Raw genomic sequence first — 14568 nt, 5'->3', positions numbered from 1 at the left:
TTTGATAAACTTAGATCTCCTCAGCAATGCAAGGATCTAAGACAACTCCAAAAAACTCACGATGAAAATGTTATCCAGAGAAAGAACTTTGGAGTCTGAATGCAGATGGAAGCATACTATTTGCTCCCCTTTTCTTTTGTTCTCTTTTTTCCCTCATGGTTCCTTCCATTAGTTTTAATTCTTCTTTACATTATGACTAATATGAAAATATGTTTAATATCAATGATATTAGGCAAAGCCTATATCAGATTGCATGACATCTTGGGGAAGGGAGAGGGGAGGGAGGGGGAGAAATTTTAAAATTCAAAACCCTATGGAAGTGAATGTTGAAAACTAAAAATAAAAAAATTACATACATACATACATACAGAGAGAGAGAGAGAGAGAGAAGTTCTAAAATAAGTTCTAATAATTTTTGCTCCCTAGGTTTTGAATGTTATAAACAAAAATGCTTAAGTTTATAATTTCAGAATAGTATACATTCTTCTTTTTGTAGAAATATGGACAGAACTAAATAATTAAAAGGAATATTAATTGCACAAATGGCCCAAGCTCATATAATAAAATTACAATACTAACTAAATTTATTCATTGCCGTACCAATCAAAATTACCAAGGACTACTTTATAGAAGTAAGAAAAATAATAATGAAATTAATTTGGAGGAACAAAAAGGTTAATTTCAAGGGAATTAATAAAAAAGTAGAAAAGAAGTCCAAAATATTCTACAAAGCACTAATCATCAATATGATTTGCTATTGGTTAAAAATAGAGAAGCTGAATACATTAGGTGTTCAATATGAACAAGCAAATGAACCTAGCCTAGTGTTTGATGAATCCAAAGAAGCCAGCTACTGGTGTAAGGAGTCACTACTAGGTAAAATCTGCTGCAAACAGTATAAAGCAGTCTAGCTTTCTGTTTTATCTTTTCAAACTCAAAGCACTTTCCTTTCTTGTAGTTAGATTCTAATGTATAGTGTGTGTGTATATATATATGTATTGTGTGTATATATATATATACACATATATACACATGTATGTGTATATACATATATACATGCTTATATGTATTACTTGTAGATATTGTGTGTACATTTATATGTATGTGTATATGTATGTGTGTGTATATACATATACATATACATATATTTCAAGTCTAGCTTCAGACACATTGGACAAGTAATTTAACCTCTCTATTGTTCAGTTATCTTATCTGTAAAATGAGAATAACAGCAAAATATAAAATTATATAATATTTGTAAGGCACTTTGCAAACCTTAAAGCACTATATAAATACTATTTGTTGTTGTTGTTAGTACCTTTATAGGCTGTGCCTTTGTCTGTAGCTACTGCTGTTGTAAGATGGGCTTTCTGAGCTTCATCATGACATGCCACAAGAGTGTACATTGAGGGAGGTCCCTAATCAGTCTCATCAACTTCCTCCCTTCATGAATTTCTTTCCTGTCACTAATAATCTGCCTGTGTTCATTCCACAGTGGTTACCATACTCCACCCCCAGCCCCTATAATACTCTCCCCCATTCCAGTGATTTGGAACCTATGGTTTGTTAATGTACAAATTCTGCCCCCCATTCCTCACTGCCTCTTCCCTTTCTCCCATCTCCCACAAACTGACACCCTCCCTAATCATACTTCTTTCGCTGTGCTTTCCAGAATGCCTGCCTCATAGTTAGGAAACTTGCTTTCATCTTAAACCTTTTACTTTCTTACATCTTTCTATCTTCTAGCACTGACTGAGATCTGGATCCTTCCAGATGACACTACATCCCTGGTCACCTTTTTCAGTACTGATCAAACTTTCGCATATAGTCCATAATCTCCTATCACTCTTATCTCTCACTTATGGTGATGGAGGAGTCTGAATGTTCCTTGCCTCCCCATTGCCACTTCCAGACTCTCTTTTGCCATCAGTAATAACCCATCCCTCTTTGAGGTTCCACATTTATCATATCCACATTTCTCACACTATCAAGATTCCATTCATTGTTGTCTTCTGACACCCAAAGCATTCTCTTTTCTTTCTGAATGAGTTCAGTGCCTGGTTCACAGTCTATTCTCCCTAATCCTTGCCCTTATACTAAGGGGACTTCAACATACATATCAATACTCCCTCAAAACCCCTAACTTCTCAGATTCTCAATTTACTCCTTTCCTATGACCTCGTCTACTCCATCTCAGCTATACACACAGAAATTATCTTACCCTTGATATTGCCATCACCCCCAAGTGTTCCACTTCCATATTCATGAACTCTAAGATTCCTTTATCTGATCATAAGCTTTTATATTTCTATTTTTCCATCTGCCTTATAACCTCTAGCCCTATTCCTCATCCTTCCTGTGACTTCTAGTCCTTCCAGCCTTCAATTCATTTGTAGGCCCCCTCCTTCCTTCCCCATCTTGTTGTGTTAGTGAATCAATTCAACTATACAGTGTTCTTTACTCTCCGGTCCTCTCCCTGTTTTTCCCCATCAAGTCCCATTCTCATATTACTCCCACAATCTGCATAATTCACTCCAATTCTTTTGCCACTAAAAAGAGATGGAGATAACCCCAAAACTGTGATGACTGGGTCCATTGTAAATTTCTGTCAAAATATTTCAACCGGGCCCTCAATTTTACAAAGAAATCTTTTTTTAACACCTCCCTAATCAATTCACTAGCCTTCTGAACATGGTGGCCTTTCTAAATAAACATTTTCATTATTCCTCAAATCTTCCAGAGCCTCCCTACCCAAGCTCTCTCATATTAGAATCTTGCCTCATATTTTACTGAAAAAAAGTAAGTCCATTTGCTAAGAGTTTCATCTTTTCTGTTCATCTTACTATATGCTCTAATGCTTATTCCCCACTATCTCCTTCTTCACTCTTGTCTCACACAAATAGTAAGCCCTTCTCCTTGCCCAGATAAACCACATAATGATATTCCATTCCACCTTCCCCAGGAGATTGCTCTCTCTGTCATCCCCACTCTCTCAATAATATTCAATCTTTATCTACTGGTTACATCCTCAGTGACTACAAACATGTCCAAGTCTCTACTATCCTCAAAACTATCATTGTTCTACCCATTCTCTTAGATTATCATCCTATATTTCACATCTTCTTTCATGATTAAGCTTCTTGAGAAGGCATTTCACAATCAATGCCTCCACTTTCCTCTTACCACCTTCTTAATTCTCTGAAATTTGGCTTCCAGCTAAATCATTCAACTGAAACTTCTCTCTCCAAAGTTACAAATGATCTCTTATTTGGCAACAAATACCTACAAGCAAGATGTCTACATTGTTGAATTGCATTTTCCCACATTGTGTAAATAGAAATTTTGAAGGTTTTTCTCCCTTAAAAGAAGAATGTTATAGAAGAAATAGAAAACATCAGAAAAAAGTTTGGTTTTAATGAAATATATAGAAAATGATAATGTTCATGAATTGTTCAATTTGCCCTGAGAAGAATTTACTAATGATGATCTTCTTCACTTAGATCAACTATAAGTATGTAAAGAGGTCAACAATGATACCAAAGAAGTGAATAATGTGCAAAATATGTGTGTTCATTCTCAAAGAATTTGAAGATATATTTTAAGCTGTAAAAGTCATAAAGCAAAAAATTACAGGCATTGATCCCAGCACTGACTGAAACATGCAAGTTCACTAAGATGTCATTCAGCCAACAGGCATTTATTAAGCACCCACTATGTGCCAGGCACTGAGCTAAGCACTGGGGATTCAAAGAAAGGTAAAACAAACAGTCCCTAGTCCCAAGGAGCTCACAGTTTAATGGGGGAAAGAAAATGCCAATAATTATGTTCAAACAAGCTATGTATAGGATAAATAGGAAATAGTGTCCTATTTGTCCCTTGTTTTCGAAGAGAGCCAATGATATCATGGGATGAGGACTTGATTTGCATATGAATTAGATGTAAGTGAGGCAGAGTTACATAAATTCATCAGCCTTACTCTCTCTTCCAGAGTCACTGAAGTCCAGGGACAAGATAAAAGTCAGGATGACTGGAGATGGCCAGGGATGCAGTGGATGATCTTGGCATCTTTGATGTCTGACCAAGTTCTAAGCACTCCACACCACCTGTTTCAGCTGCCTTCATGAACATTGGAACAAACTGTTTTCATCTGCTCATTCTGTCAGAGAAGTCTCTTAACTGACTAACAGGTTTGAGGGTACCTTCAACCTGGTCTAGCACATCTGGTTTTACCAGGGTGTGGCCACTGCATGTGCTACAACTTCTTGGAGTCACAGATGAGAGTTGGGTGAAAGGTGGACACCAAAGGTAGATGAGCAGCCCTGAAAATGGCTCAGCAAGCCCTTACATCTCCTTTAACACCCCATACACCCCAAATAGGAAACAAGCAACAAAAGGAAGGCCTTAGAATTAAAAGGGATGGGGAAAAGATTCCTGTAGAAGGTGAGAATTTAGCTGGCACTTGAAGGAAGCCACAGAACTCAGGAGGCAGAGATGAGGAAGGAGAGCATTCCAAGCATGGGGGATAGCCAGAGAAAATGCCTGGAACCAAAAGATTGAGTGTCCTTTTGGAGGAACAGAAGGAAGGTCAGTATTACTGGATCAAAGAGCAAATAGGGGGTAGGGTGAGGGGTATGTGGTATAAGAAAACTGGAGGACCAGGTTATAAAGAGCCCTGAGTGCTATATTTTGGTCCTACAGATGATAGGGAGCCACTAGACTTTATTGAGTAGGAGGGATGACATGGTCTGACCTATGCTTTAGGAAATCATTTTGGCAGATGAATGATGGCCTGGAGTGAGAAGAGACTTGTGGCAGGCAGGTCAACCAGCAAGCTATAACAATAATTCAGGTTCAAGGTGATAAAAGCTTACACCAGAGGAGTGGCAGTATTAGAGGAGAGAAGGGAACATATTTGAGAGATATTACAAACATGAAATCAACAAGCTATTGTGTAGAAATCTGAGGGACAATGGTTAAAGTTTCCAAGCAAATTGACTTATTAGCAAGGCTAGCAATTACCAATCAGGTCCAAGATTTCCTCATTACATACAAGGACACCATTTGGCAGTTTACACAATATTCTTACAATCAATACAGAGGAGCAAATCAAATGAGATAATCTTGAATAACAGGTTGGATATAGGGGTGAGAGACAGTGAGGAGTAAAGATACTTATGTTGGGAGACTGAGGGACTGGGAGTGTGGTAGTGCCCTCAACTATAGTAGGGAAGTATGGAAAGGGTGAGTGTTGGGGGGGTAAGGAGTTCAGTTTTGGACATGTTGAGTTTAAGGGGTCTATGGATGTCCAGGTTAAGCTGCCTAATGGGAAGTTGGAGATACCGTCAACAGAGAGGTTAGAGATGAATAAGTAGATTTCAGAATCATCATCATAGGAGTGATAATTGAATCTACGGGAGTTGATGAGATCACCAAGTAAAATAGTATAGGAGAAGAAAAGAGAGCCCATGGCAGAGCTCTGTGGGACACCCACTATTGGAGGGCATGACCTGAATAAAGATCCAGCAAAGGATACTGAGAAGGAGTGGGCATATAGCTAGAAGGAAAAGCAGAAAAGAGTGGTATCCCAAAAACCTAGACAGAAGAGAGTATCAAGGAGAAGAGGGTGATCAACAATGTCAAAGACTGCAGAGAGTTCAAGAAGAATGAAGACTGAGAAAAAATCATTAGATGTTGGTACAGCTTTCTGTACCTACCAATGTATATATACAAATTTAGAGTGACTAGGTAGTACAGAGGATAGAGCATGGCCCTGGGTGAAGAGGACCTAAGTTCAAATCCAGTCTCAAACACTTGACACTTAAGTGACCCTGAAAAAGCCACTTAACCCATTGCCTAGCCCAAAATAAAATTTAAAGAGAAGGTACAATTTATGATGCTAAAATATTTGAATGACAGTACCCATATTTTCATCATATTGTCATGTTATTACTTTATTGTCATAGTTATTACTTTGTAGTAAAACTTAAATCAGAAATATATTTTCTCTTATCATTTCAGATTATATGTTAATAGATTAAAACTTTTTTTAAATTTTCATTGCATATTTCCTTTGGGCTAGAACCAAAGACCATATTTTATATATAATTATACCTAAGTATAACATAAGTATAACTTACCCCTCCCTCCTTGCAGTTTTCTGGTAGAGGCACAAAAATCTGCTTCCACGGAGTACTTTCCATACTAGAATCTTCTATCGCTAGACATATTGGTTCCTAAACTGACTCATTTTTGTTCATAGACCCAAAGGCATAACTAATTCTTTCACCTCTCACAATATGTTTCCTGTGGGTTGTCATTTACCTTTATCTAATTGTCAAATCCCTCTAACCCTTGGAGTTGATTATAGAGTTGTTCACATTTGTGGTGAGATTATAGGAAAATTCTTAATATCTAGCTTACAAAGTGTTATTGCATTCTGAGTTTTCTTTGATTACATTAATTGAGATAAGTGATTGGAATCCCATCCCTTACACCAGAAACTATGGAGTGTATCAAGTTTCTGGAGGACAGAACTGTAAGAGGTTTTTTAGTGAAGATAAAACCTTGCCTCATCTTAGAGCAAAAGTTGTTTCTGGAGTGTTCTTTTCCCCACTATGGTAGAAGTCTATGAAGGATTGTGTTCATTTTATACATGGAGAGGAGGGAGTGAAAATGATCCCATACTTGATTTTTTTCTGTATGCATCTTGATATTATGTCCCAATTAAATGTCTTGCTATTTTATTTGTTTCATGCCACTCCATTAGGAGAGAATATACTACGTGAGGCATTTAGCCTTATTTGCATAGTTATTTTGACACAGGTGCAGGTTATATGCACACTTGGTAGGTATTCTAAGTGATGATTGTGATGCTGCAATAGCTAAAGAAACATACATTGACTCCTGACTTACCTTGCATTTTCTATATATTAGCAACATTACTTTCAACAGAAAAGTTAACTTTGGGCCCAGCTTCCAGTTATTATGAGGCTGCCCCTAGACAAGCAATCATTGTCACTCATGTCCCACCTACTTTCTGATGACTAGGCTACCTGACTCCCTTAGCCATACCTGCATGTCTTGAGGTAAGATCCAAAGGGAAAACCTTGAATTTTCTAATTACTTACTTCCTGAAAAAGACTCCCTATCCACTGATAGTCTAGCATCATTCACCAATGATTAGGTCACTCTCATCCACTTATATTCTCCCCATCTGAGTAATATTAAGACCCTGGATACCTATGAAAAAATTCCATTCTTCAACCCCAGTTGTCTATTCCCTTACTGTCATCCACCTTAACTCCACCCCCACTGTGTCTCACTTCAGATTTGCCTACCCCTTCCACTGTGCCCTCTAGAATACCTGCTCCATAATTGACAAACTTCTTTTCATCTTAAACCTCTTCCTTTCTCACTCCTTCCATCTTCTGGAATTCCATGAAAACTGTCTCCCACCTCATAACATTGCTGCCCTATTTTTTTTCTAGCACAAGCAACATATTCTCTAATACCTGCCTTTCCTCTCCCTGCTCCTGGTATACAAGGGAGAAGTCAAGAATATTCCTTGCTCCCTACTACCACTTCCAGACTCTCCCTTAATGAACAGCATTCAGCAATCTCTACTCTTTTGAAGTTCATACTATACAAATTTGTTACCCAGTCTAGATCTTGGTGGCCAATATATACCAACTCCCAAGTCATTCTCTCTCCTTCCTCAATTAGTTTAGTACCTGGCTTACAGTCTTTCCCTTTACCCCAACTCTTGTCTCATAACTAAGTGATTTCTATACACATATTGATGCTCCCTCAAAGGATCTAACTTCTCATTTCCTTAAACCTACTTCTCATGTCCTTTTCCTCCACTCTCATTCCCCTACTGTCTGCTCTTCTCCTCTTGCCCATCTAACCATTTGGTCTCCTTAGCTGGGCTTTTATCCATTTTGTGCCCATCAGCTGTGAGTGTTCCCCAAGGTTTTGTTCTAAGTTCTCTTCTCTACTGTCTCATTTTGTGATCTCATCAGCTCCAATGGGTTCAATGATCATCTCTATGTACATGAGTCCTAGATCTATATAACAATCCCTAGTCTCTCCTGAGTACCAGTATCACACCACCAACTTCCTGTACACTCCAAACTGGATATCTCATAGGCATCTCAAATTTAACATGTCCCAAACTGAACTCATTATCATTCCCCTTAAACCCTTCCCTCTTCTGAATTTCTTTGCTACTGCAAACAGCATCATCATCCTCCTAGTTACCAAGGTTTGCAACCTCAATGTCATCCTTGACTTGCCTCTCTCACTTGCCCCACATATCCAGTTGCTAAATCTTGTCATTTCCACTTTCACAACATCACTCATATATGTTCTCTTCTCTTCTCTCTACTCACACAACCACTAGTAGAGACTACAAGTTCAGGTTTTCCTCTCCTCTTCCTAGATTAGTGCAATAGCCTTCTGGTTGGTGTCTCTGCCTGAAATCTCTCTCCACTCGATGCATTTTCCATAGAGCTGTGAAAGTCATTTGCCTAATGCATAGATCTGACTATGTAACCCCCTTCACACACACTCAATAAATTTCAGTGGCTCCATGTTACCTCTAAGATCAAATATAAAGACCTGTGTTTGGCATTTAAAGCTTTTCACAACCCAGTCACTTCCTACATTTCTGACTTCTTAAATTCTAACACCTTCCATGGACTCCGTGATTCAGCCATACTAACCTTTTTGTTCCTCATACACAACATTCTCCCATTTCCATAATTTTGTACTAGCATTATAACTGAAATTGTCTTCCTCCCCATCTCTCATTCTTATAATTCCCACTTTCCTTAAGATTCATCACAAATGCTACCTTCTACAAGAAGCTTTTCCTAGTCCCAACAACTCCTAGAACCTTCCCCTCTAAAGTTACTTTCCATTTACTCTGTATTTATTTTATAACTACTTATTTATTTACATGTTGTCTCCTCCATTAAAATGTAAGCTCCTTTGGGGCAAGGATTTTTTTCTTTGTATTCCCAGCACTTAGGTCAGTGCCCAGAATATAGTAAATACTTAATAGGTAGCATTTATATCACACTTGTAAAAATGCTTATTGACTGAACAGTAGTTTATCATTTTTCTCCACCAGGCAGTGTTCTTTTAGCCACCAGCTTAATGGTTGCATGAAGTTCCCTTTAATATACACATGTTAGTTTCTCTACGTGAATAAGGATACTGTCAGCACCTAGCTTCAATGACCCAAAGACAAATTCTCAATTGACAATTGACAAAAAATATCATTCAGAATTATTAGGCATATGGATCATATGGCTCTAACCCCTACCACACCTCTAAATATTTCTAACCTCAGTTTCAACCTTTCATATTTATATTACATTTTTGTAACTACGTGGCTTATAGAAGACAACACAATTACAAAGAAATTGTCAAGCACATCCTTTTTGTGGAGTGTTAAATGGAGGCCATGCTGCTATCCAGAGCTTGATTCTTAGTTCTAGAATAGAAAATAAAATGTGAGAGATACAAAGGGTCAGAATGAGTTTCCCAGATCTTTTTTTTTACATTCCAATTTATTATTTATTTATTTTAAATACGTTCTCTTCCTTTTAAATTTGAAGTTTCAAATTCTCTCACTCCTTCCCATGACCTCCCACATACACTGAGAAGTCAATCAATATACCAGTTATACATGTGAAATCATGCAAAATATTTCCATATTAGCCATATTTTTTTTAATGGGCCCTATCCTCTCTTCTCTCAGTGCTAGGGACTTGGGAAAATTTAAGGTACTTCTTTGGCTTTTGGGTTTTTTGTTTGTTTCCTGAGACTTATTCCCAAATCTTCCTTTAAGGAGGGAGGGACTTCCAGCCCTGGTGCCTGCAAAAGGTCAATCCTCTTCAATTCCTGAAGATTCACCTTCAGGCTGTCTTTTACAAAATTGGGGAAAATTTAGTTTCTCTAAAGAACTTAAAAACAAAAGGCTGGTGTTCTTTTGCAACACTATTTGGCCTCAGTATCACCTGGGAAATTATGAGGCATGGCCCGTTTTGGGGACATTACAGCAAAATATGTTCTCAGAGTTAAAACAATATTGTAGCAAAAAAGGAAAATGGGTGGAGATTCCCTACATAATAACTTTTGTCAAACTTTCTCGGGACCCCATTCTCAGAAAAGATTGTAGGATGCTCATAGCTAGAGCTGCCCCACAAACAGGACATGGGGATCAACTAGACTTTTTTGGATGACCCTCTTATAGCCCCCAGTGCTAGAGCACCCCCCCTTCCCATCCTCCATTAGCACCACCTCCCCAGCTCCTATCTCCACCACATTTTTCCCTGGCTGCCCCTGTTTTCCATGCCCCCCATCCTTCCCTTGGTTTACCTTCCCTTTTCCTCTAGCCTCATATTCTGCCTACCCTGCATTTCCTCCACAGGCCCCTGCTCTGGAGGTGACCCCCTACTCAGGTTTTGGACAAGGGCCTTGCCTGGGCACCTCCTCCCCAGGCCTTTTACCTTGAGGCAAAGGACTACCCAGGCCCCAGTCTCGGTGGTATCTCCTCCCCTGACCCCTTCCCCTTCTCCGGTGCCAGCTGATTTTTCCCCTGGCTTTGCAGTCCAGTCCAGTTCACCCAGCATTTCCCAGTCTCTCACTCAAAAGAAGTGGGGCTTCCTATCTCCCTTCCTCCCTAGCCCTAGTTCCCACAGTGTCTTCAGGCTTCTTCTCCTAAGGGAAGTTCCTGCCTCGCCCAATGGGACAATTAAGGTACATGTTCTGTTCTCCATTTCGGACCTCATTCAGGTCAAAGAGAAACTGGGGTGATACTCAGCAGATCCCACTAAGTTTACTGAGGGCTTTAGGGACTTGTCCCTACAATTCAAGCTTTCTTGGGGTGATTTGCATATCCTCTTCTCCACCTGTTGTACCACTGAAGAGAAGAGTAGAATCTGGGAACAGGCCCAAAAATTTGGGAATCATTTTGCTACTGATAACCTCACAAAATACCCCCCAGGAGTAGCTGATGTTCCCACTATTGACCCAGTATCAGGAAAAGCCAAGAGGACAACTTTAGCCTCAGTCTAAGAATGGGAGCCTCCTGGCTCAATTTCCCCGTTATGTTCCTTTGAGAAGGAATGTTTCCCACCTGGCTATTCCTGAGTCTGGTTATGAGGTGAATTTGATACTGCATGGTTGGAAAACTGAATTATCTGAACTAAACAGAGCTAAGAATGTTTTATCCTGTCACATCTGGACCCTGCAGTTTCTTTTCTGTCACAATTGTGTCTTCCAGAATACAGCCCATTCACCTACATTTGGTAGCAAACAGCTGGTACCAGCCAATATCCCCCCATCGTTCCCTAGACACAGCCTGTGCTCGGTTCCAGTCAACCTCCTCTTCGGAACCCTCTGGAGGCAGGGATAGCTCTATACCCCCTGCCAATAGGAAGCAGTTTCAGAAGCTGAGACCTTCGCCCCTTACTCCAAAAGAATTTGGGTCCCATTTGTTTGAGGGGGGAATGACGAGGACTGGATCTAGACCCAAAAAAGGAAAAACCCTCAACTTTCCCAAAGGGCCAAATCTCCAGCATTTGCCTTAGGTTATAATCCCATCAACTGGCCTTTCATTGTGGCTACACCCAATCTCCCAATTCTATTACCCTTAACCTAGCCTAGCCCTCCCTATGGCCCCCAGCCATTTCCCACACTTAATCCTAGCAAGGCTCCATTGTCTAGGTTCCAGGCGTCCTGTTCACCCCATTTACTGGCCACTCCCATTCAGATCTTCCTCCCACTCCTAGATCCCTCCCCCCAGTCTTTCTGTATATAACGTCCTGCCATTAAGGTGCTCTGATTCTTATAATCTAGCCACTGCTGAGATTTTTACAATCTGGCCTCTAGCTCACAGGTGCTCAGATTCTGTAAGAGTCTGACCAATATGGCAAATCTTTAATAAACCTTGTCTTTGGCTGAAAAAAAAATTTTGAACTCAAAATCTTACAAAAGTGAATGCTGAGAACTAAAGATAAATTAATTAATTTTAAAAAAAACATACACTGCAATTTGTTCAGCCATTCCCTAGTTGATGAGCATCCCCTCAATTTCCAACTCTCTGCCACCCCAAAAAGAACTTTCATAGATTTTTTTTATACATGTAAGTTCTTTTCCTTTTTCTTTAATCTCTTTGGGATACAGACCTAGTAGTGGTATTGTTGGACCAAAAGATATACACAATTTTAAAGCCTTTTGGTATAATTCCAAATTATTCTCCAGAACGGTTGAACCAGTTCACTACTCCAGCAGCAGTTCATTTGTGTATCTATTTTTCCCTCAACACCTCTAGCATTTGTCATTTCTGATAGGTGTGAGGTGGTGCCTCAGAGTTGTTTTAATTTGCATTTCTGTAATCAATAGTGATATAGAACATTTTTTCACATTAGTATAAATAGTTTGATTTCTTCTTCTGAAAACTCCTGTTTATGTCCTTTGACCATTCATCAGTTGGGCAATCCTTCTTATTTTTATAAATTTGCGTTAGTTCAATGTTCAGTATACATTTGAGAATTGAGGCCTGAATGGGATGTCACAGTGAAGATTTCTCAGTGTAATTAAGGTAACGAGTTCAGAAGGTAGGATAGGGTTAAGAATAGTTTTCTGAGTTATTTTTTTTTAGTGACATATATCAGTAGTTAAAATTTGTCTAGTGGTTAAGCCTTAACCTACTTTTTAATCTTATTCAAATGCGTCTTTGTCCCTAAAAAGAATCTGGCTCCAGAAATCTCTTAAAAGGTTCCTTATCTACTCCCCTTATCTCCCTTTGACAGGATCTTATTCAGATGTCTTCCAGTTCCCAGCATTGTCTGTTCAATACCTAAGACCTTCCAAAACAATTGTAAATTATCTTCCTAACTGCACATTTTTTACTGTTTCTTTGACATTATCTCAACAAACTAAGAAATGTAGAGATGTATACTATGTCCTTTGTCCTATGTTAGAGTCTGGCTGGTGAGATTGTGAACCAAGACAGCTGTGAGGGAGGGGGAATTGAACCTTCAGGGTTATATAAACTAACTTCTACCTCTGTGGTTCATCTCCTCTCATCAGAGCCATTGGTGCGAGGACACCCAAATCTCGAGATTTGAAATCATAATTATAGCTATAATAAATTAACTTTCTGTTTCTCCCTGGACACCTCTGTGTTTTGTTTTATTTTTAATTTGAGTGGCATCCTACACAGTTCTTTATCAGAGAAAGTTTGCTGGAAATTTTTTGATGTTGCTTCATTTTCTTAGGTATCTTTTAGCAAAATGAAGTTTTCCTAATTATCTCTTTTAATTAGGTCTTTTTTTTTTGTTTTTGCTTTGTCTGAGATCATGATTTCTACCCCTGCCTTTTTTTACTTTAGCTAAAGCACAATGGATTCTGCTTCAGTGCTTTATTTTAGCCCTGTGTATGTCCTTCTGTTTCAAGTACATCTTGTAAACACCATATTGTTAGATTGTGGTTTCTAATCCATTCTGCTATCTACTACCTTTGTTTTGTGGGTGAGCTGATAAACATTCACAGTTATAATTAGTAAGTGTGTATTTCCCTCCATCTTGCTTTCCCTCCCTTTCTCTCTCTCCTTTCACCCTGTCCCTCCTCAAAATATTTTAATTCTGACCATAGAATTCCACAATCTGTCTCCCTTCTATCAATCCCATGCTTCTCTTATCCTGCTGCCCTTCTACTTGCCTGTAGGATAAGATTGATCTACATACCAACCAAGTGTGCATATTATTCCCTCTTTGAGACAATTCTGATGAGTAAGGTTCAAGCATTGTCCGCCACTCCCTCCCTCCCCTTTTTTCCCTCCACTGTGAAAACTCATTCATGCCTTTTTTATGTGAGACAATTTGTGTCATTCTACCTCTCCAATCACTCTTCCTTCAGTGCATCCCTCTTCCTCACCCCCTTAACTTTATTTTTTTGGATATCATTATATCATATTCAACTCACACTGATTCCCTCTGTCTATGCATATACTCTTTCTAACTGCCCTAACAATGATAAAGTTCTTAGGAGTTATAAGGTATCATCTTCCCATATAGGAATGTAAACAATTTAACCTTATTGAAACCCTTATGATTTTTCTTTCCTGTTTACCTTTTTATGCTTCTCATGAGTGATATTTGAAAGTCAAATTTTCTATTCAACTCTGGTCTTTTCATCAGGAATGCTTGAAAGGTCTTCATTTCATTAAATATCCATTTTTTTCCACTGAAGGATTATATTTGTTTTGCTACCTAGGTGATTTTTGGTTGTAAGCTTAAATCCTTTGCCCTCCAGAATATCACATTCCAAGCCCTCCAATTCTTTATTGCAGAAGCAGTTAAATCTTGTATTAGTCTGATTGTGGCTCCATGATATTTGAATTGTTTCTTCCTGGCTGCTTACAATATTTTCTCCTTGACCTGAGAGCTCTGGAATTTGGCCATAATATTCCTAGGAGTTTTCATTTTGGGATCTCTTTCAGGAGGTGATTAGTAGATTCTTTCAAGTTCTATTTTACCTTCTGGTTCTAAGATA

Source organism: Phascolarctos cinereus, unplaced genomic scaffold, assembly GCF_003287225.1.
Source record: "Phascolarctos cinereus isolate Bilbo 61053 unplaced genomic scaffold, phaCin_HiC Scaffold_1;HRSCAF=81, whole genome shotgun sequence".
Classification (NCBI taxonomy): Eukaryota; Metazoa; Chordata; class Mammalia; order Diprotodontia; family Phascolarctidae; genus Phascolarctos; species Phascolarctos cinereus.
This window is presented reverse-complemented; position numbering follows the sequence as displayed.